The following is a 24,908-nucleotide window of genomic DNA, read 5'->3' on the forward strand; positions in this document are numbered from 1 at the left end:
AAAAAATGCTAAAAAGGTCCTAAAATTAATATGTAAATAAGGCTGTTAATGTCTGGCTAAGACAACAACTAGAGTGCATGGACGAAGAACAGATGCTGTAAGGAGTGTGCTGCTGCTGTGCTTCCGCAGTGCTGGTCTTCAGTTGTCTCTCACCAAAGCTAAGACTAAAGCCTCAGGAGGGCCGAGAGCATATAGCTGTGCCTGTGTCTCTTCTTCCTACGATGGCTTTGCCTTCAGAAAAATGCTTCTTTGAGGACCTGGCTGTGGTCCTGCTGTGAGCCTCACTGCAGGAATTGCTGTCTGACTCTCATAAGATGCAAGAAGCCAGGGAACTGGCCTCCGAGCCTGGCTGCTGGAGGCTTGCAGCCACATCCAGCCCCTCTGCAGGTGCTGTCTAATTAGCCTTATTAAAGCAACTTCATTTGCCCCTCCAGCAGTTAATATCTCAATTTCAAACCTTCATTACTAGGGGTTAATAACTCAGGCAAAGAAATGCATATGGGACTTAAAATTGTTGTAAAATGGAGAGTGTTTTTTCTTCCCAGCTGAAATAAATATTGTGAATGTGAGTTCTTACTAGACAGCACCAAGTCATCAAAATCCACTCCTGGTTACTCACATCCCTCATAGGTGCTGTGGCAGGGAGATGCCTGAATATCACTTAGGGGGGCAGTCCCTTATGCAGAGAATGTATTTTCCTGTGCCTTGAAAGGCCACGTTGTTAACTCTGGAGAAAGCACATTTAAATGAGAAAGCTCATTTCCCTTAAGGGTTACAGGCAATTAGCACGACAACATTTGGATCACATTTCTGACATTTAGAATAATATACAGAAGTCACAGAAACTTCATTTCTCTGTGCAACTCATTTAGGGCAGTGAAGTGTTTTAAAATGGAAAAATGTTCACTGAAGAAAATCTTCCTGCCATGCAAGCTGCAGCAGGCAGATTCTGGCTGGTCCCTGGTCCCTGCCGTCCTTGCCAGTTGTTTGCAGCAAGGACTACTTTTCTTGGGAAGGCCCTCCAACATCTGGTCTGCATCTCTCAGGACTAGAGACCCACAGGGCTTTCACAACAGCAAGTTTTGAACTCTTCACAACAAGGACTAAACCACTACTGAAAACTCCGCATTCATTAGCTATTTTTCTTCCACTGGCTCCATTGCTGGAATCGACTCCAAAACAACAGAAATCAAAGATTTATTTTTATTATTTTTGTTTACTGGCATAATTGTTGCCACTGATTTAGGCAAGGAACATGTGGAAATTATCTACTCCCTGGATCCCACTTCCCTTTTGTTCACTCCCACCGAGTTGGCACAGCTTGTTGGCTGCAGGGCCCAGGGGCGGCAAGGGAATGCTGCACTGCCGACACTCCCCACACTCCCTTTGGAGATGTTTCTGGCCTTTTCAACCCTGGCTTGTTTCTGTCAGTCCAGTCAAGCCAAGGGCAGTGCTTTGATTTCAGGGTTAGCTTTCCAAGTTGGTCTTTGGGAATGCTTAGGGCTTGTAATGTACATCACCTTTGAAAAAATAAAGAGCATGTGGCAGATTATCCACATAATTACCCTTTGAAATAGGTTGGAAAATAGCAGCTAATAAATATCATGAAAGTCTGCAGAAGGATTTAATTTAGACTATACTTTTAGAAATGAAGTTTGATTTAGTTTAGTGTGTCTTCTTATAATTGATATTTGGAACAAATCTCTTAGCAGTTTTGTGGTTTATTTGCCCTGCGTACATGAAGCATATTTGTGACATGGAGCAGCAAATTATGTCTCCAGCTGAGATGTCAAGAACAGCCAGCACTAGAGAGACTGCTCACAGGGCTCTGCTGATTTATTTATCCCGTTCTCTCTTGACAGCCATAAACAAATATGGATTACAAATAACAGCAAAATCTCTACAGTTCTTGAAAGAGAAAGAACTCCCTTTCTTCCTTTACTTTACCCTTGCTGTCTGTCACCACTTAGCAAGCAACACTGCTTCCTCCTTCCTCCCATCTCTCCCCAACTCCAGAAAGCAGATCAGCAACACCTTACCTTGCCACCCGATCCCAGGTTCTGGATGGGAAACGGTCTCCCCTCTTCTATATTATGCATGCAGCAGGTAATTAGATCTTACCTTGCTTTTAAACTGCTGCATGCTCTGTTACAACTGGATAACAGACAGGAATAATTTCGTGACTCTGTGCCTAATGTCTTACCTTATATCTTTTGTAGTGCTTATCAGTGTTGCAGAGCCTTTGTGAGCAGAAGGAAGCCTCATCATGAAGGTGTGAACCTTGCCAGGATATAGCTGCACCACCACATTCCTAACAATGGAAATGATCTGATAAAACCTACCTGTTCTTATCAGGCATGTCTGGAGCAGGGACTTGATGATACTATGTTGCTGGATAGCATGTATGACCTTGAGGTGTCTAGCCTAGTTATGCCAATTGAAACTGTGTACCATGAGCAAAGTGGTTTCCATCAGTTGCCAGGAGATTCTTCAGAGACATAATATGTTTTCCAGGTATCCACAAAAAGAAAGAATAGAAAAGTTTTTCAGGGTTTGTACTGGGTGTTCATGTTAATTTATAAGGAAGCTAGTATGTCCCTGATTGATATGTTACTGATTTCAAGGGAAGAAGATCCTTCACTCTCTTGTCTCTACAGGGTATTTCTCATTCTCCAGGATTAGTAAAGTCCTGCAAATCTTCTAGTATCAAGGCCCTTTGCCTGGTAACTCTGTTTTGGAAAGGGGGCAAGGTGAGGTGGCCCCAGCACTTCTTCCATACACCATGACAACACTGGAGCTCTTTCTCCCTTTTGAGTTTTTGTTTTTCCCCAATCTCCTTTCTTTGTGCAGACCACAGACAGTGTCAGAGCAAGGTCTTACTGCAGCGGCTACTATGTCTGGTATGGAAAGAGGAGTGGCTTCTAAATCCATCTGCATTAGACTATAATGCATCTGAATACACACTGTGGAAGCCGAAGGATCCAAAGAATGTGTACTTTGTCAAGAATTAAAAAGGAATACTGGAGATAGTCAAAGAGAAGAGAGTCTCTGAAAAATGTAAAGGGAAAAAATGCTTCTGTGCACTGACACATGCTTCTTGGAATCATACTGATCAAGGAAACTCCACATGTATCTGTATTTTCAAAGAAAATCTCCTGCTGTTAATAAAAGTGAGAACATATTACTTCCTGGTAAACATCAGAGTCCTTCCTAGTACACATTTTACTGGAAGAGGTAGGTGGTGTTTTTTTCCTCTTACAGATTTATTTTGAATCAGACCAATCAAAGTACAAATTCTTTTCTGAAAATCTTACTCTCCCACGTGCAAAGCAAAATGATATGGTTCATTCTTGCTCTCTACAACTACCTGAAGGGAGGTTGTAGACAGGCAGGGGCTGGTCTCTTCTCCCAAGCAACCAGCACCAGATCAAGAGGACACAGTCTTAAGCTGCCAGGAGAGGTTTAGACTGGATGTTAGGAAGAAATTCTTCATAGAGTGATTGCTCATTGGAATGGGCTGCCTGGGGATATGGTGGAGTCACCATCATTGGAGGTGTTTAGGAGGAGACTTGATGGGGTGCTTGGTTGTATGGTTTAGTTGATTAGATGGTGTTGGATGATGGTTGGATGTGATGATCTCAAAGGTCTTTTCCAACCTGGTTAATTCAATTCAATTCAATTCAATTCAATTCAATTCAATTCAATTCAATTCAATTCAATTCTATTCTATTCTATTCTATTCTATTCTATTCTATTCTATTCTATTCTATTCTATTCTATTCTATTCTATTCTACTCTACTCTATTCTACTCTACTCTATTCTACTCTACTCTATTCTACTCTACTCTATTCTATTCTATATTATTCTTGCCTCTGTTTTCTCCTATATCAACAGCAAAATCCTCAGTGTTCTTTTGAATTCCCAGTCATATGATGGAGTTTTCAGACACAACAAGAAGATCAAGGTGTCTGGTAATGCAACATCAAAACCAGATTATGATTCAGAATCTTTAAAAGTTTTACCTTACTTTTTGAAAGAATACAGCAGTGTATTATGTCAATATTTCTAGCTGAACCTTTTAATACATAATGCAATTTGCAGCCTTTCTATTGAGAGATTCAGCACTGAAACGGTAAGTAGGAATTTTCTCACTGGGCAGCCAAAAGAGGATGATGGATAATCTCCATCATTGCTTCCAGGTGTTGGTTCATTTTTTATTAGTTACTTGTGGGTTTCCCTGCCTTCTCAGAATATTTTCTTTCTCAAAATGGCAACTCCCCAAAAAAGGAACTGCCATCCAAGGTCCAGCTAGACTGGCTAAGGGTGCTTGCAATATATTACTTGATTCTGCTGTCCAGGAATAGTTTAGATTCAATTTACAGGAAATTCTTGAGAAAAAAAGCCACACAAAATTAGTTTTCTGACTGTAGATTTAACAATATAATAAAGTAATTAATAACTTTACTCCTTGCCACTCAAGGCTTTCCTTCAATGTGTAAATGAACAGGTATATTGGCCTTATTTTGTAAATATTTTTGATGATATGCTGCTTTTTGTGAAACAAAATAACACTGCAGGCCATTGATTCTGAAAATTCATTTCCTGCCTGGAAAACTCTCTAGCAACTTCAGTTAAAAATAGTGTATCTAAAATTACCATAATTGAAAGTTACGAGATTTTTTTTTCCCCCCCAAAAAAATTACTCCATGTGTGGTGTGGATTGACAACATTTTGTCAGCACCCTGTGTCCTGATTTTGCAAGTCTCTCATGGATGGATATCAAGAAACCATAAACACCTTATGAGCCTTTTAAATACTTGTCTTTAAAAAGATGTGTTTCTAAAGAGTGCCATGGTGCAAACAAACTCACGCAGAACAATTCAAAACAACAGGAGGGAGCAGAGTTTCTGCTTGAGTGTTTTGAACATTTTGGCACTATGAAGCCATTCTGAAAACCAACATGCTCACCAGATTGAATGAAACCTGATGGGATTCGTGCGCCCTGTGTTCTTGGGCAAGTTGCTCTTTTCTGACTTACAGAAAAGAACTTCTAGATGGTGGTCTTCAAGTCAAAAGACAAATATTTTGTTTGCATTAGAATTCAGTAGAAAAATGCCTTTACCTAAAGGTGTTCACATTAAAGGAGGTGCAGATGAGTGTTTCAAACACCAAAGAGGGTTTGATAAACTCCCTGATTTCATATAGCTGTATTTTGGCTGAGGGATTACATGATAATAATAGTTGTGCAGAAATGCGCTGTGAACAGAGGCCTGGGGATCTGCAGCTGTTTTATCCAATGCTTGCTTATATTCTGGCAGGGTTTTATTAAGATCTCTGGGGTCAGTGGGCACCTGCAACACCTCAGCTAGGTATTGAGAGGGAGACGGATCCCCTGGGTTTGCTCTTGGGTCATCAATGTGACACAGTTTTTCTTCCCTATGTTTCCGCTTATACTCTTTGTTGCAGATGTAAATGCATGATGTTAATCTTATTTATCTCACTTTGGCTTGAGTCAGAGACAATGACTAGCTGCTTGTCCTTTCTCTGGATGTGACAATCCTGCACATCAGGGTATCAGGGTCTTGGGACACTTCTGAGCCTCCAAAGCCACAGGCACATTTCTCGGTGCAGATCTTGGTAACTGGGATAACAATGCAGCAGCTTGTGAAGGACAACAGTCCTGTGAAGGATGTGTCTCCCAGGGACTGGCCTACAAGCCAGGAATCCTTTGTTTGCACCAAACTGGGACAGAGGATATCCCAACCCATAGGGAGCTCTACAATTCCCATTGCTTTTTCTTTCAAGTCAGGGGTAACTGGAGCTGAGAACAGCAATGTAGTGCAACATGGAGGAGTTAGATGTCCTTCACTGACAAATAACTAAAGCAATTGTTTATTTCTCTTGGTCTTTGGAAGCCACAGGCCCTACATATGTGTCATAACATCCTGTAAATCATTCAGGTGCATTCCTGGACAAATGGGACCAGTGTGGTAAAAAGAAGACTAGCGAAGGTGTGGGCCCCCTCAGAAAGGAAACAGGTGAGCTGGTGACAAGATGTGGAGAAGGCTGAGGTTCTCAATGGCTTTTTTACCACAGTCTTCATTGGCAAGGTAGCTCCAGCCACACTCCCAGAATAATGGAAGATAATGGCAGGGACTGGAAGAAGGAACTGCCCATTGTGAGTGAAGATCAGGTTCGTGATCATCTGAAGAACCTGAAAGAGTTCAAGTCCATGGGACCCGATGGGATACACCCAGGGGTGCCGAGGGAACTGGCAGATGAGGTTGCTAAACTGCTCTCTATCATATTCCAAAATTCATGGCAGTCTGGAGAGGTCCCTACTGACTGGAAAAGAGGAAACATAACTCCCATTTTGAAGAAGGGAAAGAGGGATGACCCAGGGAACTATAGGGCAGTCAGTCTCACCTCTGTGCCTGGTAAGATCGTGGAGCAGATCCTCCTGGAGGGACTGATGGGGCAGAATAATAACATAGAGGTGATTGGGCACAATCAGCACAGCTTCACCAAGGGCAACTCCTGCCTGACAAACCTGGTGGCCTTCTATGACAAGGTCGCAATATTAATAGATGAAGGCTGAGCAACTGACATCATTTACCTGGACCTGAGCATAGCCTTTGACACTGTCCCACAGCACATCCTGGTCTCCAAGCTGGTGAGGTATGGGTTTGATGGATGGACCATTCAGTGGATAAAGAACTGGCTTGATGGCCGCACCCAAAGGGTAGCTGTCAATAGGTCCATGGCCAAGTGGAGGCCAGTGACAAATGGAGTCCCTCAGGGATCAGTATTGGGACCAGTCTTGTTTAACATCTTTGTTGGTGACAGGGACTGTGGCATTGAGTGCTCCCTTAGCAAGCTTGCTGATGACACCAAGCTGTGTGGTCTGGCAGACATGCTGGAAGGAAGGGATCCATCCAGAGGGACCTAGACAGGCTGGAGAGGTGAGCCCATGACAACCTCATGAGGTTCAACAAGACCAAGTGCAAGGTCCTGTATCTGGGTCAAGGCAATCCCAAGCACTAAGAGAGGCTGGACAGTGACTGGCTTGAGAGCAGCCTTGAAGAAAAGGACCTGAGGGTGCTTGTGTATGAGCTCAACATGAGCCAGCAGTGTGCACTTGCAGCCCAGAAAGACAATTGTATCTTGGGCTGCATCAAGAGGAGCATAACCAGAAAGTTGAGGGAGGTGATTCTCCCTCTCTCCTTCGCTCTGGTGAGACCCCACCTGGAGTACTGCATACAGTTCTGGATCCCCTGTTCAAGAAGGATCTGGACATGCTGGAAGGTGTCCAGAGAAGGGCCACAAGGATGATCAGAGGTCTGGAGCACCTCTCCTATGAGGACAGGCTGAGAGAGTTGGGGCTATTCAGTCTGGAGAAGAGAAGGCTCCAAGGAGATCTTATTGTGGCTCTCCAGTATCTAAAGGGAGGCTACAAGAAAGCTGGTGAGGGACTTTTTGGAGTGTCAGATAATGATATCACTGGGGGGAATGGAAAAAAAGTAGAAATGGTTAGATTCAGATTGGATGTTAGGAAAAAGTTCTTCACCATGAGGGTGGTGAGACACTGGAACAGGTTTTCCAGGGAGGTGGTGGAAGCCTCATCCCTGGAGGTTTTTAAGGCTAGGCTGGATGTGGCTCTGGGCAACTTGATGTAGTGTGAGGTGTCCCTGCCCATGGCAGGAAGGTTGGAACTAGATGATCCTTGAGGTCCCTTCCAACCCTAACAATTCTATGATTCTATGTTTACATGCTTCTGTACATCAGAATTAGTTCCTGCACCAGCCCTAAGTTTGTAGCCCACATTTGTTGTTCTTCCTTTCCTCATCTCACCAAAACTCTCAACCCTGGTGTGATATGGGCAGGATTTGTAGAGGCAACTGGACAGAGAGCTGCTGGGAACCGGATGATTTTCATCCCATGCTCGGGGTTAGGTGGGCCAGATTTGGGCTGGATTTTTTTCTGAGTGTGAGGAATGATTGTGAGATGTTAAAGATCACTGACAGTCCATTAGGCAAGAGTAGCCCTTGTCAGGGCCAGCATTTTTCTTTAAAAGTCTACCAGAGCTCAAAGCAAATTCTGAGACACTTTCTGGCACTGTAAGACACAAAATTTTCTTCTAGCTTGCTTTGAATCTACTAAAGCTTTGCCAGTTTCAAAGCTGCTGCTGGAGCTGAAGCGAAGTCTTGGCTTTCACATTTTTCACATCCACAACTGCTTGAGAACTGTGTGACATTCTTCCTTTGGCAACAAGGAAGAATTTGGGCAGAAGAGAGGCTGACCTGACAGGCCCCCTCAGCAGCGGTTTCCCAGATGCATGTATTGCAGCAGGCCAGGAGGCAGAGAGCTGCATTTCTAGTGAAATGCAGGTGTGTGACCCAGAAAAGCTGGTAAGAAACTGTGTGTCAGAGGTTAGGGCTGGGCCAGCCAGTAGAGGAGTGACAGATGCTCTCTATTAACCCATCTCCCTTGTCAAAAGGGAAAAGAAAGTGAATAAGGGAGAGTGACTTATGAATTAGAAAAGAAAATGACAACTACTTCAAGGAAAATTATAATATAATAACATATATACAAAAACATACAAACCCCAATATTGAACCCAAATGCCCTGATGGTAAGCCACAAGTCCCAGGCTGGACTCAGCAACAGATTACAACCAGATTCAGGAACTGGATTCTAGAACTGGATTCAGAAACTCATGGATCACAATCAAAAGCAGAACAGACAGAGCCCTCCTTGGATGCCAGCCTTTGAAGAAGAGAGCTTGACCTTTGTGATCCCTCAGCTTTATACTGAATATGACATATATGGAATGAAATACCTCACTGGTCATTTTAGGGTCCTGTCTGATCCTCCCTGAAGGGGCAGCCTTTTACTCTGCACTCCCAATGTGATACACAAGATTTAGCAGTGACCTTGGCCTGCATACCAAAGCCTGATACTAACGGAAACATTGAGCATTATCACTAATGGAAGTAGACACTGTCTGCAAAAAGATGCCTTTAATATCAGAACATGCATTTGCTTAGAAAAAACTGATCTGAGATGTAAAATCACCAATCAGAATTTGTTCTCTTCTAACTGAAAGCAGGACACAATGTCTTTCAGTGTGGCAGCAATCAGGGGTCTCAAAAAAAGCTAAATTTCATCACCCACAGGCTTTGATTATTTTAGAGGACAGAATTAATTAACAACTGCATCATCTGATGATTAATCTTAGGAAAAAACTAGTTCTTGTCCCCTTGATTATGGTGAGAAAGTAATTGAAGAAAGGATATAAGGGTCTGGCCCTCAGATAAATTTGTTCCCATGTTAGAATTATCCTAATGGTACAAACTGCAGTAGGAAGTTCACCCTCTCATGTGTGTCAGAAGTTTTGCCCAGATAAAATTTACGAGACCAGACATGTACTTAAAAAATAAAGCATGTGGTTTGTGTCCTGCTTTACTCAGAAACAAGGTAAATCACATTTCAATACAAAGACTCCCCAGTATATATGTAAGCTTCGAAGAAGACTGAACTGCTAGAAGTCAAGACCCTTTCTATCCCTATGAACTCCTCAAATGAATCATAGCCCTAGGATACATTTTCCTGCATGCATATGGTTAAAATGCAAAAAAAAATTAACCCCTGGGCTGCCCTTACTTTGGCAAGCAAAGACGTGCTATGTGTGAAGTGGGAGTGTGAACATTTTATGCTTGTTTATTATGGTAGTCAGAGTGTTAAAATGAAAACCACCAACTAAGAGCAGAACAATTACAGCGTTATTTCATTTTGTAAAAAACGTGTTATTTGACAAATTAATTTCATATTATAGTGCATAGGGTGTAGCGAGACAAGATCTGTATGATCAGGATTAGATGATAACTTAATGGGGTTCCCAGCCCACAATTAACAGAACCACTTCTGTTACAGTCTCTCTTTTCCAGTTCCTCAGGTGAACCTGTGCTGTTTCTTTTCCACTTGGTTCTGTATTTTTCTACAAATGCTCAGCCCAATCTGCTGTGCCCTCCCACTGGTTCTGGCAGCCACCAGCTCACTGTGGCGCTCTTATCCCTTTTGCTTCCTGTATCTAAACTCTCTGTCACTGCGGGCCCATAGGTCACAGGTCTACAGTCCTTAATCTGATCCCAGGTGAGGCACAGGGCATCATTCCTAGTGGAAAATATTAATCAAGACGATCAAATGCTAAGGAGCAGTTATTTCCTCTTTATCAAAGTGGTCCTTGATGGAAAGAACACATATTGGACAGCTGCCAGCATATCAGGAAGGATGAACAGAGACACATATATGTCCAGATAGGCTTCTTGCACTGGCTTAAACACTTTACTTCACAGTCTAAAATTCTGTGTTTCTTTTGAATGAATTGCTTCTTTGTATTTCCAGGGTGTCTAACCGTATGCGAACACTTTCCAGCTCCTGGATACTGTAGGTATACTGTCATGAGAGCATGGTGGGAGTTTGTGCTGTTGTTCCCAGTCTCTGTGCTCATGAACTGAAAGATAGCACAGGCCAGAACACAGGCCATACAAACTCCACGTATCGAAATCATATCAGATATAGGGTTGAGGGCTCCAAAGAGATCCTACCACATGCTCAATCACAGCTGTGCACTGTGAAAGTTCTATTGCTTTATGTTAAAGAAACTGAAACTAGCCTATCTCCAGGGGAGAGACAAGAACCTGCTTTTATGTGTAGCTGCCATGAAATGGGTGTTGGAGGGGAGCCCAAGGGCCCTCACAGAGGGCACCACTCAGAGTGAGAGCTCTTACCCTAAGATTTGTGTCTCTCTTTTAGCATCTGAGGTCATCATTCAGAATCTGTTGAGTAACAAATGATAACAAAATACCTGCCTGTATGTGTTGGAGCATCCCAGTCTTTATTTCTGTTCAAGAAAACCTAACAAAGGCAGCTGATTTCCTTTGTGGGAATGAAGCGGGACAGGAATGCAGAGACCTCTTGGCTTTTAGCTTAGCTACAGGTTCCTACCTGTTACTCACTTTCCCTGACAAGAAGAGAAGGGACAGTTTTCCTCCCTAAATCTGGAAGTCCAGTACCCCTACTCTACCTGGATGTTTTGTTCTGATGTGCATGAACACGAGTTACTCTTTTCTGTGGGGGAAAGGTTGGATTCCAGTGGAGCCAAAAGCCCAGCAGCTCTATCGGTGCCTGGAGACCAGCTCTGGGGCATACCCGCAAGCAAGTTTCTGACCAACGGAAGAAACCTGCTCTCACTCTGATTTGAGAGTGTGTTGGTGGGACCAGAAACCAGGTGAGGAGCAGGACAGTGTGTAGTGCTCATATCCACAGCAGTGCCCTAGAGCTCTGGCAGTAGAATCATGCAACACTGTTCTCTCTAACCAGAACACTGCTGTCCTCAGTCACTGCCATGGTGTGATCCTAAAGGGTCACCACCTGCTATTGACTTCAGCTTTGCAAATCTTTTGCTGCTGCTTTGCATAAACAGTCCATGTTTTTCCTTCTGCATTTCAGACTATTCCACAGCTGCTCAGCGCTGTGCCTCTCTTGTAAAATCAATGTTAATGTGGATACAGGTAACTCTATCCCAATTCTCTTCTTGAGGAGAAAAATCTACCTGGTGTTATTAACTGGAGCTGCTCTCTACAACTACCTGAAGGGGAGTTGTAGTGAGGCAGAGGTTGGTCTCTTCTCCCAGGCAACCAGTACCAGAACAAGAGGGCACAGTCTCAGGCTGTGTCAGGGGAGGTTTAGGCTGGAGGTTAGGAGGAAGTTTTACACAGAGAGAGTGATTGCCCACTGGAATGGGCTGCCTGGGGAGGTGGTGGGGTCGCCGTCGCTGGGGGTGTTCAGGGCGAGGCTTGACAGGATGCTTGGTTGCATGGTTTAGTTGATTGGGTAGTGTTGGATGATAGGTTGGACACGATGATCTCGAAGGTCTCTTCCAACCTGGTTTATTCTATTCTATTCTATTCTGTTTATGTACTCACAGATGGATGGGTATGCAAACACATGTATGGATATATATACTTACACACTGATATATTGTAAATGTACACATTTGTGTGCTTTATTCTTGCATGCAGACAAAAAGTGTGTATCATAGTATGGATTTATTAGACACAAAATGCAGGTTTATATATCAAATATATTTATGAGCAGTTTGCATTCTTTCTCTTGTCCATAAAAATTAGAATTAGATGACATTGCATGAATGCTGGGAGTTGTAGACAGCCAGCCCAACTCACTGAGAGCATCAGAAGCATACCTCAGACATACTCAAAGCTGCAGCACATTATCAAAATAGTTTGATTTGTGAAGCTGTCAGGTTCCCAAGTTTTGAAACTGTTGCTTGCAGACATCTGCAGACATGATTTTCACAGAGCAGGAAGCTCTGTTGTCTGACAATAGCTCTGTTTTCAATTTGGTACCTCCTTCAGAGTTTATAATTCTGAGGGAAAAAAGGGCTATTGTACTGAAAACCACAAGATTTTCACAATGGTTTGTGCCTTGCCCCATCTTTTACTCATAGGTGCCAGATTACAGTTGTAGAGTGGTCCTTTTGAGATGGCTGATTTGAGGAACAAAGTTATGATGGATTTTTCTCTTCAGAGCTTCAGTTTTTAATTCCTTCACTTAACACTCTGTGGATGCTGCAATGTTGCTTAGACATTTTTATCCCCAGACAGTAACCCTTTGAAGCATACTGTAAGGTAAGATGTAAGCAAAATAAAATCTAAATTCCTATACTTTCCTCCAACCTTCATTACTTTCAGACTTTTCACTCAGAGAGGTAATCTTTCTCATTTTCATTATCTAGTCTTTCTTTCCTAGATATAGCTCCAGGGGAAAAAAAAAACTAATAAAAAATCCACCTTGGTAAAGTTCTGCTTAAACCCATTAAACCCATGTAGTTGGCTTTGCTTGTGGTCTGAAATAAATTAAATCCTGAGAACATAAAGGTTCTGTTCTATATTGCCATGTTTTTTTCTAGATGATAAAAGGCAAATCTCAGCTCCCATCAGTTTACATCCCACTTAGAAGAGCTCAATATTTTCCATATCATCTTTCTTGGTGACCTCTGCCAGATGGGCTTTGACAGAGGCAACAGCACAACTGCTGTCTGTGCCACAGTCCCATAGGCAGAGACTCATCTAACTCAGACACTGATGTCTGAAAATTAGGTTTCTAAATTGCAATTAATGACTCTCCTCTTGTTTTAAAACCAGTGGAAAGCAGAAGAAGCCTTTGCAGAGAAATACATCTGACTTAAATGCATAGTTTGGAGTGTACTTAAGCAAAGGTACGAGATGGAAGCTTGAGGTGAATTTGGCTCAGCATGATTATAACACTATCTAACCTTAAGCAGGCTTTTAAGAAACTTTCAGAATAATTTGTATGTTCTTTGTTTTATACTGCTTAAACCCTACCATTATAAGGGAAAAGATGGTGTCTGGGAAACAGAAACATTCTTATTAAATATACATTGTTCTTTCCCATTGTGTTTAAGATCAAGGTCCTTTCCAACCCTTAATCATAGAATCATAGAATCAATAAGGTTAGAAGAGACCTCAAAGATCATCAAGTCCAACCTGTCACCCAAGACCTCATGACTACTAAACCATGGCACCAAGTGCCACGTCCAATCCCCTCTTGAACACTTTTGTTTTGTCGATATGTGCCATTATCTGAATGGTATTTAAATGTGTTTTGGAGATATCCTGGGTGGATATGAGTAAGCAGAGGTCCACTGGCTTCAGTACTGTGATGGCAGGCCAGCATTTGTCCATTTGTATTTACTTGACTTAGCAACACTCTCTGTACACTTTTAGAACGAAAATAGAACTGTAGTATAAAGATAGGTCAAAATGAAAAGTTAACAGTCTGTGGCAGAGGCAAATGGGACCACTTTGCTGTTTAACCACATTCCTCATTACAAAACATATCTCTACAGACTTTGTGCTAGTAATTAAAAATGTCTGGTTTAGCGTTTGATGCGTGTTAGGCAGAGTTTCAAGTCATGCAGTCTTCAGCAGAAACGAATGTCCCCCTCGATTAAAAAACTCTTTGGATTCTGAGAGAGGAAAAGTGGAGAACATTTAATTAGATATGCTTTCACATTGTCTAGTGAATAAAAGGAAAAAAATAAAACAAACATATCTCTTATACAGGAAGATACCTCTTCAGAATTTGATATGGTTGATGTTGTTTATATATATTTGTGTTAGGCAGCTGTGTAGAAACTACCAAGCACTGAATGTCAGCAGCAGACCGTGAGCATAGAGTTGTCATAACAGTGCATGGATATGCTTCTGAGACAAATCTGTTAATAACTTAGAGGTCCCAACCAGTTGGAGTTTATCTCCTGAGGTCTTTCCTCAGGATCCCATCTCTGGGAGATGCTTGTGTTATCTCAAGTTGCCTCTTGTCTCTTTATTTATATGTTTTGAATCCCCCCCCCTCCCCCCCCCCCCCGTTTTCTCTTTGATTTCCTGGCGGCTCCGTTTCACACCAACAACCATTGACATTTCCATTTTCAAAGCCTATTTTAAAAGCATGGCTAGGCCTGCCACATCTCAGAGGTCATTCTCCCCCTGTACACCGCACTGGTTAGGCCATACCTTGAGGACTGTGTCAGTTCTGGGACCCTCAGTTTAGGAAAGATGTTGAGTTGCTGGAATGTGTCCAGAGAAGGGCAACAAAGCTGGGGAGGGGTTTGGAGCACAAGCCCTATGAGGAGAGGCTGAGGGAGCTGGGGTTGCTTAGCCCAGAGAAGAGGAGGCTCAGAGGAGACCTTATTGCTCTCTACAACTACCTGAAGGGAGGTTGTATCCAGGTGGGGGTTGGTCTCTTCCCCCAGGCAACTAGCACCAGAACAAGAGGACACAGTCTCAAGCTGTGCCAGGAAAGGTTTAGGCTGGATGTTGGGAAGAAGTTCTTCATAGAGAGAGTGATTGGCCATTGGAATGGGCTACCTGGGGAAGTGATGGAGTCACCATTACTGGAGGTGTTTAGGAGGAGACTTGATGGGGTGCTTGGTGCCATGGTTTAGGTGATTAGATGGTGTTGGATGATGGGTTGGACATGATGACTCAGAGGTCTCTTCTGCTCTGGTCCATTCCATTCCATTCCATTCCATTCCATTCCATTCCATTCCATTCCGCTCTATTCTATTCTATTCTAGATAAGGAGAACAATGCACTTCTAGCAATGAGTAACTATGCTCAAGTAGGAAGCTTCCCAAGTGCTTCCCAAACCATGGTCAATAGACTACAGAATGGAAAGTATACAATGCAGGAAACTATAGCTAGTGATCCCGTGAGATTGTGTGATTCAAATCTTTTCTGTATGGTCTGGAACAAAACATGATGAGAACAGAGGTGTCTAATGATTAGGGAGAAATCTCAGGGCTGATAAAATTCAAAGAAAAGTAGAAGAGAATTTGTTATGAACTATTCATTTGCTGTGCATTACAAATATCTTCTTCAAAATTACTCCTGTGCACTGTGGTGCTTTCCAGGTAAACATTACTTTAATTTGTGTATGTACTGCAAACCACTGTTTACAGGATCTTATATGTAAGTTGACTTGTATAAAATGAACACAACTGCAAAATCATTTGAAAGAAACACTATCTACATGCACACTCAACTGTGCAATTAAGGGTTTGATATCTTACATATGCATCTTTGAATTTTTGTCTTGAATTGTGGGCCTGTTTCCAGCAGACTCTTTCCTTCAGATTAAAGTATTGCAAAGCTAGATGAAACTATGTTCCTCATAATAACTTGCTTCCAGTATAATGAGACCTTTTTGTTGAAGCCACACATAATTAGACAACTCTTTTCTCAAACAGGAAATGTGCACTTTAACATTTAAATATTCCTTACACATTTGATTCTGTTGGGAGATAAAAAGTGTAAATGTCATTGCACATGTCCTCTAGAAAAAAAAAAGGTCCAGTTTTATATTAAAAAAAAATAAATAAATGTAATATTGATCCAGTTCTGGAGCCCCTATTACAAGAAGGATCTGGAGGTGCTGGAGCATGTCCAGACAAGGGTTGCGAGAATGATCAGAGGGCTGCAGCACCTCTCCTAAGAGGACAGACTGAGAGAGTTGGGGCTATTCAGTCTGGAGAAGAGAAGCCTCCAAGGAGACCTAATTGTAGCCTTCCAGTATCTGAAGGGGGCCTACAAGAAAGCTAGTGAGAGACTTTTTAGGATGTTGGGTAGTGATAGGGCTTGGGGGAATGGAAAAATCTAAAAATGGGCAGATTCTAATTGGATGTCACGAAGAAGTTCTTCACCATGAAAGGGGTGAGGCACTGGAACAGGTTGTCCAAGTTGGTGGTGGAAGCCCCATCCCTGCAGGTTTTAAGGCTAGGCTGTATGTAGCTCTGAGCAACCTGATCTAGTGTGAGGTGTCCCTGTCCATGGCTGGGAGGTTGGAACTAGATGATCCTTGAGGTCCCTTCCAACCCTAATGATTCTATGATTCTATTCTATATTAACATACTTTAACCTAGCTGAAATAGAAGTTACAGATACCCTGTCATTGCAGGTCTGAAGCATGCCAGGATCTTTTCTAATACTACTAATATTTAGTGATAATGTATATCTGACTTTTATATATCTTTATACTAAATATATTTAATCAGATTATCCATTACTGTATTAAACTGTTGTTTCTTTCCCTGTGGTATATTCCTATGAATTTTTTCCACAACCTAACTTGCACTTGCTAGATCAAATCAGCACCAGTGAAGGGACATGCTTCAATTTGAAGACATGCATAAGCAGGAATACGGTGCCTTGACATTCTCCTGAAAGCTATACTCTCTTTGAGAAGTCCCTTCCCCTTCAGATGAGCCAAATAATTAAAAAAAACCCCAAAACCAACAAACCACTTTTAAACTTTTTGGGGCATTTGCAGCTGTGGCTGGAATGTGCTGCTCAGGTACTCAATATAGCTCCAGCAGCTGACTTATGTGCAGCTGCAAACGGTGACATTGCGTATTTCCTTCTGTTTCACTAGATGTGAAACTGCAAGTGCTGACTCAGAGAGGCAGGACAGGGTAGAACTTTGGACTGAGAACACAAGGTGTCTTCTCTGAGTGTAAGGCATGAAGCCAACCTCTTTTGGTCTGGAGAGGCCACATTTGGGAAGGAATTTTAACCTAGACAACAAACCACCTATAGTCAGGTAAGATTGTCCTGCCTCCCTACTTCAGGCTCCCTGTTTGAGGTGCAAATGACTATTAAGCCTTCCAACATTTCTTGAATAGGACTCGTGTTTAGCATCTGCCTGTGCAGCTCGACGAGGTGCAGGCAATCCTGTGGATGTTGTCTGTGGCTTCAAATCCCTTAGTGGTTTCAGTGAGCTGTAGTGAAGTTGTTGCTTCATTGATGATTGTGTCCCACTGTCATGGTGAAACAACGCTGGAATTTTCCTTGTTAGAACTACATCCACTAAAATATCTCTGTTGACTTCCTGAAGTAACAAGAGTGATATGAAAAATAGCATAATACAGGAGTTTTGTAGTAGATAATGAGAGCAATGAGGGGGAGAATGAAAGCCTAATTATAGTATGTGCACAAAATGCATATTTTGAAGTGCTGTAAAAAGATGTGTGGGCAGGGAGCTATTTCAGCTGAGTCCTTGCAGTATGATGTTTCCCCAACCAGAGGCTTTCTGTTAGCTACTGAACACCCAAAATCAAACACAGAAATTCTGGATATTTAGGAGCAGAAAATAATGCCTTGGCTACATAAGATCCCAAACTGAACCGACTCAGTGCATCTGGAACAAAACATGGTTTATACATAGTCAAATCTAGCAGTTTCACCCAACAAAGAAGAAAGTGACAGAGTAGACCTTTGCCTTAATGTATCTCATGTTCATTGTGCTCAACTATGTCAAAGAACTCTGGCACTCCTTTTTAAAAGAGAAGTCAACAAGCAAACCATAGCCCTTCAAGAGCCATCCAGAGCCATTTTAGGTTTGCGGAGAAGTTATGGGAAAGGACCGGGGCAACAACGGACCAAGCACATTAATTATGTGCATGGCTTAACATATTCTGGATTCCTGCAAAAGTTGGATGTGTAACTAATGTCATGCCCAGGCAGACCTCACTGGTGTGAACAGCACTTGCTTAAGAGATCTGTACAGGTGTCGTTTACCTTGGCAGCACATCAGGCATTAGACTTCCAGAGTGAAAGTGGTTTCAGCTGCTCTTTTGCAAGAACCCTATAAAGTTGATGTCTCTCATCTAATATGCAGATATCAGGAAGGGAAGCAAAATGTATGCATGGCCGTTAAAAAATGGTCTGTAAATGGTTTTCCACCCGGGAGTTCCTCTGTAAGCACATCTCGGGAAAAGCTGCAGAACTGGATTTGACATGCTAGCAGGTGACACAGTAAACCTCTCTGAGACCAAAACACCACATCAGATAGAGAACTGGCTTCTCTCCCATACACACATGAGGAAAAGATGAAATGCTGATGTTGTGAAATTGTTTCACAGCTCTTAGCTCTCTGTCTTTATAGCTATGTAATTTCACAATGTAACTAAATTCCTGAGGAGGTCATGATGCAGAAACAGAAGATCCTTAAACTGAAGTAAACAAGAACTGAGGCAAGACAGCCATTGAAACAGAATCTTGATTCTTAAAGTATTTGGTGTTTGCAAGAAATAAAATGTCAGGGGCAGACTTTGATTTATGTTTTACCACTTTACGTATATATTATTTCTTTGTTTACGTATTCAGGATTTTTCCCCCTAGAAAAATCAGCATCAAAGTCATGCCCAGAGGACATGTATAAAATTTAAAACCAAAGCAGACAAGAACAAACAACATCCATGTGTATCTGTGTCAGTCACTTGCAGGATACTTGGGAGATAATGTATCCAAATATTCTCTCAGAAGAAGAGTGGGATTTATCCAAAAAGTGGCTGAAGAATATTGCCCTTTATAGAGCATTTAGCAAATGGGTGTGTTCCAGCCCTTCCTGGTGTGAAGCTGACCATTCTCTGGAACCTCAGCCCTTGCCTCTGAAGCATTCCTCAGAAAATGCTCCTGGGAGAGAAGAAACAACAGCTACTTTGAGTCCATTTCTGGCTGGAGCTGGTGTGCTGATCCATTCTGGCACTTTTGGAGGCAGGGCAGCCTTTGGAAGCCCTGACTGCAATGGGGCCCTGCTTCTGGCAAGGAGGAGCCCAAGGTTTGGCATCCCTCCAAGCTGGGCTATTCAGAATCAGTGCTGTTGCTTTTCTGCAGGTAGTGAGAAGGGAGTAGAAGAGACAGTTTCCTGCCTGTGTTTTTCGTTCAAAATTTCACTTTAATACAGATCTTACGAAAAAGCCAAGAGTACAGGAGCCCAACCAGCTTATTTGTGCACATTGAAGTCACTGCACTGGACCCATGGAATTTGCTTGAGATGAGTGTATGAAAAATTTACTGAAAAAATGTCTTTTGTATCTGTCTATAATGGCTTTCAACTCAAGTTTATTTTGCTTTTTAGTCTTGAAATATTTAACTGACTTTGGGGGTGATTATTCTTAAGTAAGTAATAAATAATCTGCAACTCCTTGACCAAGAAATGAGTGGTCTTTTGTAGGGAAATACTTAAAGAGCTCCTGCTGTTACAAAGAAGAGGTTGTGTTTCCCTAAAAGAGGGGTAGCATACAGGTATGGCCTGGAAATTTGCCATTTGAAAGTGTGCTTAGTCGCTTTCTAAATACAGCTCAGCAAGTTACTGTTCTGCCATTGTCAGGCTTAATTCTGTACTTCACTAGGTCAGCTTTAAGACACTGTTAAGGAACTGAATTAATAGCAATACAGTGGTGATACTTCAGCATGACATCAAAGTAAAAGAGCGGAGAGTCACGGATTTAAGACCAGTTTTACCAGATTAGACCAAAGATACAGCCATAACAGTTTAGGCATGCTTAAAGAAGAGGTAGACAAACTCAGTAAATCCATGGTGATGTTTTTTCTTAGGACATTGCCATCTTCCAGCAGCCAATTAGCAGGTGTTTCCCCAGGAAGAGAGGGTTGTTTTGTATAAACATTTCTTGAGACTTTTTGCTTCCATGGATGTATTTCACCATTTGGAGCACATATAATTCTGTGATTCTATATAGCTTCAAGCATCCAAAATTCAGGCTGTGAATCATAAAATGATAGAATGGTTTAGGTTGGAAGGGACCTTAGAGATCATCTACTCCCACCTCCCTGCCATAGGCACAGGAATGCCTCTCAACTAGAATCAGCTACTCAACGCCTTATCCAAACTGGTGTTGAACACCCCCAAGGAGGAGACATCCACAGCCTCCCTGGGCAACCCATTCCAATCTCACCACCCTCATACTGAAGAGCTTCCTCCTAAGATGCTCTCTAAACCTACTCTCCCTCAGCTTAAAACCATTTGCCCTTGTTCTACTGCTAGATGCCATTAAGAGAAGTCTCTTTCCAGCCTTCCTGTAGGATCCCTTCAGGAATTGGAAGGCAGCTATAAGGTCCCCCCAGAGTCTTCTCTTTTCTAGACTGAACAATCCCAGCTCCCTCAACTTATCCTTTTAGCAGAAGTGTTCCAGCTTTTGGATCATCTTTGTGGCCCCACTCCAGACTCACTCCAACAGCTCTGTGCCCTTCTTATGATGGGGACATCAGAACTGGACACAGTTTTCAAAGGGGGGGTCTCACAAGAGCAAAGAGGAAGAATCACTTCTCTTGACCTGATGGCACTCCTCTTGATGCAGCCTAGGATATGATTTGCCTTCTGGGCTGCATGAGCACACTTCTGACTCAATTTGAGCTTCGCATCAATCAATACACCAACATCTCTTTCTTCAGGGCTACTCTTAACCCATTCTGTACCCAGCTTGTATTTGTACCTGGGATTGGCCTGACCTCAATGAAGGACCTTGAACTTTGACTTGTTGAACCTCATTCATTTGTCCCACTTCTCAAGCCTGTCAAGATCATTCTGGATGGCATGCCCTCTCTCAGGTGAGTCCATCACACAGCTTCATGTCACCCTTAACTTGCTGAGGGTGCATTTGATGCCGCTGTCCGTGTCCCTGACAAAGATGTCAGACGGCACTGGACTCAGTACAGATCCCTAAGGAACTCCACATGTCATGGGTCTCCACCTGGATGTCGATCACAACCTTTTCAGTTCTTCCATCTAGCCAGTTCCTTATCCATCAGGTGGTCCATCCATCCAGGCCATGTCTCTCCATCTTAGAGACAAGGATGTTCTGTGGGACAGTGTCTTATGCCTTGCAGAAGTCCAGGTAGATGATGTCAGTTCCTCTTCTTATATCTACCAGAGCTGTGTTGTAGAAGATCACCAGATTCATCAGACATGATTTGCCCTTTGTGAAGCCATGTTGGCTGACACTGCTCACCTGTAGGGTGTCATGTAATGATTGGACTAGGGGGAATGGAATGAAAATAGAAATGGGTAGATTCAGATTGGATGTTAGGAGGAAGGTCTTCGCCATGAGGGTGGTGAGGTGCTGGCACAGGTTGCCCAGGGAGGCAGTGGAAGCCCCATCCCTGGAGGTTTTTAAGGCCAGGCTGGATGTGGCTCTGGGCAACTTACCTAGTGTGAGGTGTCCCTGCCCATGGCAGGAAGGATGGAACTAGATGATCCCTGAGGTCCCTTCCAACCCTAACAATTCTATGATTCTATGATTTATGCCATCCAATTTGAAGCTTCACTGTTAACAGGAGAATGCTAATTTCTGTCTTGGGAGAATAACATAAGGAAAGTGATGAAATAGCTCAAAATTCAAAATAATATTTGCTGTAACACCCCCACCCCCTCCCTGCCAGTTTTTTTCCTAAACCAACCTGAACTGGAGGGACTGATTCTTTAAGCCTGGGGCTAGTCAGAGGCATCAACAGAGCTGGGTGGTGAAAAGTCTCCAGGTATGAGCCACCAGGGCTGAGTCTGCAGCTGCAATTCCTGTGGAGGAGAATAAGCAGCAGCATCCCTGGAAAGCTGGATGCTCCAGAGAAGCGTCAGCCCTCTGCATGCCAGGAGGAGGATCTATGGTCCATGCTGGTTGTTTTCAGTGTGGATAGTACAAATTAGATTGTTTGGACCTTGACTTACTCTAAACTTGCTTTGGACAGTCAGCTAAGCCAAAATGCTAACATTTCTGTCTAGAAGAGGTGGGACCTTCACGAGACAAGTCAGCTCCTCTCAGGTCTCTGTTTCCTGCATTGATCCAAAGCTTTAATTTCTGTGATGAGAATTAATTCTTTAGGATAGGTTGTATTAATATATTTGCACAACTGGCACTTCATACAGTATGTCAGGACCTCATTTTGTTTCTCTAAAACATTTCATTTTTCCCATGCTTGATGATAATGATATAACACACAAGATAGATATAGCATAGCATAGCATAGCATAGCATAGCATTGAATAGAATAGAATAGAATTGAATTGAATTAACCAGGTTGGAAGAGACCTTTGAGATCATCGTGTCCAACCCATCATCCAACACCATCTAATCAACTATACCATGGCACCAAGCACCCCATCAAGTCTCCTCCTAAACACCTCCAGTGATGGTGACTCCACCACTTCCCCAGGCAGCCCATTCCAATGGCCAATCACTCTTTCTGTGAAGAACTTCTTCCTAACATCCAGCCTCAACCTCCCCTGGTGCAGCTTGAGACTGTGTCCTCTTATTCTGGTGCTGGTTGCCTGGGAGAAGAGACCAACATCTGCCTGTCTACAGCCTCCCTTCAGGTAGTTGTAGAGAGCAATAAGGTCTCCTCTGAGCCTTCTCTTCTCCAGGCTAAGCAACCCCAGCTCCCTCAACCTGTCCTCACAGGGTTTGTGCTCCAAACCCCTCCCCAGCTTTGTTGCCCTTCTCTGGACATGTTCTAGCAAGTCAACATCTCTCCTAAACTGAGGGGCCCAGAACTGGACACAGTCCTCAAGGTGACAACATATATGATATGAGCGAGGTACATTTGAGAACATAATTTGTTCACAGTGTTTTTTAACAGAATGCTATGGAAAGTGAGAAAAAAATGTTGGTTTTTTTACCTCTCTTCACTTTTTTATTTTTCTGATTTTTTTCAAAGCATATATTTTTGTCTCAATTATAAGCTGTACGAGATTTTACCTGGTCTAAGTAAACTCTGCATTTTTGGCTTAATATCTTTAACTATCTTTGGGATCATTTTTCTTTTGGGTGGTACTCATAGAAATACTTTCAGACAAAAAACTATACATTAATTACTTTCTTTTGTCAATGTGTAGTTCTGCAAGAGCATTGGGGGGAACATTTTATTCCTGGTCACTCCCCACAGGCGATGCACGACTTCTGAACTCCACATCCTCTTCCAGCCCCACCAGCAAGACACTGTGTTGTTTTCCTTAGCGTTAACAAGCCCTGCCTCCCACTGCTAGCACTGATTTGGCTGCAAGAGAAGAGAGGGAGCTCCCTGTGATAACCCAGTGTTAGGTCCTCTGTTCAACAGCTGCGCTAAACGAACCTATACTTGATTATGTATTTAAATCCATCAATCCTGCATAGGGTTTCCAAACCCTCCACAACCTCCTCAGCAGGCACAGTGGCAATCACCGTGTTTAAAGGTCATGGTTAGGAGTTTAATTTAAAGCTCTTATAATAATGCAATTTAATTCTGTAAAATGCCATAGTATTGCTCTCTGAGGACTCCTGTCAGACAGAAGACACTTAGCTGTTGTGCACAGCCTTTATTTATTCCTTAGAATAACATCTATGTTGTTATCTTTTAAATTTACTAACATTTCCACTTAGTAGGTGGTAGGCAGAATACTGGCAGTAGATTTCAAATTAAAAACATCAGCTGCATTTCAGTTTCTACTATGGAAAAAAACCAACTTGGTTTTTTTTCAAGCAAAAGTGGATAATGCATTTAGTCTGCAGCTGAAAAATGGAAGCTGTTTGACTACCACACATTATTTTCTTGCTTTAAAAGAGATTTTCGCATCAAATGAGGCATAAACCCTGTATTGGGTTTGCATGTTGAGGTTTTGGTAGCAGTGGGGCTACAGGGGTGGCTTCTGTGAGAAGCTGCTAGAAGCTTTCCCTGTGTCTGACAACCAAGATCTGACTGAGTCCATCAGTGACAGTGGTAGCACCTCTGTGATAATGTGTTTGAGAAGAGGAAAAAATTTATGGCACAAAAGCCATTGCAGCTGGAGAAGGGATTGAGAATACAAGAGAAATGGCTCTGTAGACACAAAGGTCAGTGAATAAGGAAGGGGAGGAGGTGCTCCAGGAGCCAGAGCAGATATTCTCCTGTAGCCCATGATGAACATCATAGTAAGGCAAGCTGTCCCAGGTCAGCCCATGGTGACTTATGATGGAGTAGACTTTGGAAAGTCCATGCTGGAACAGGCTTCTGGTGGGACCTGTGAACCCATGGAGGGAGGAGCCCACACTGCAGTAGGTTTGCTGGCAAGACTTGTGACCAACACTGGAGTAGTTTGTTTCCGAGGGACTACATCTTGTGGGTCACTTCATACTTCATACTTACTTGATTGGGTAGTGTTGGATGATAGGTTGGACATGATGATCTCGAAGGTCTCTTCCAACCTGGTTAATTCTATTCTATTCTATTCTATAAAGATCCTTGACATGTGGGAAGGACTCATGTAGAAGTTGTTCATGGAGAACTGTCTTCCATGGGAGAGACTCCACAATGGAGCAGGGGAAGAGTGTAAGAAATTCTCCTCCTGGGAAGGAAGGATTAGCAGAGATTTGATGAAGTGGCTACAGTCCTCTTTCCCAGTCCCCATGTACTGCTGATGGAGATGAGGTAGAGAACTTGGAGTGAAAATAACCCTGGGAAGGGTAGAAAGAAGTGTTTTATTTTTTCTTTTATTCCTT

Source organism: Dryobates pubescens, chromosome Z (assembly GCF_014839835.1).
Source record: "Dryobates pubescens isolate bDryPub1 chromosome Z, bDryPub1.pri, whole genome shotgun sequence".
Lineage (NCBI taxonomy): Eukaryota > Metazoa > Chordata > Aves > Piciformes > Picidae > Dryobates > Dryobates pubescens.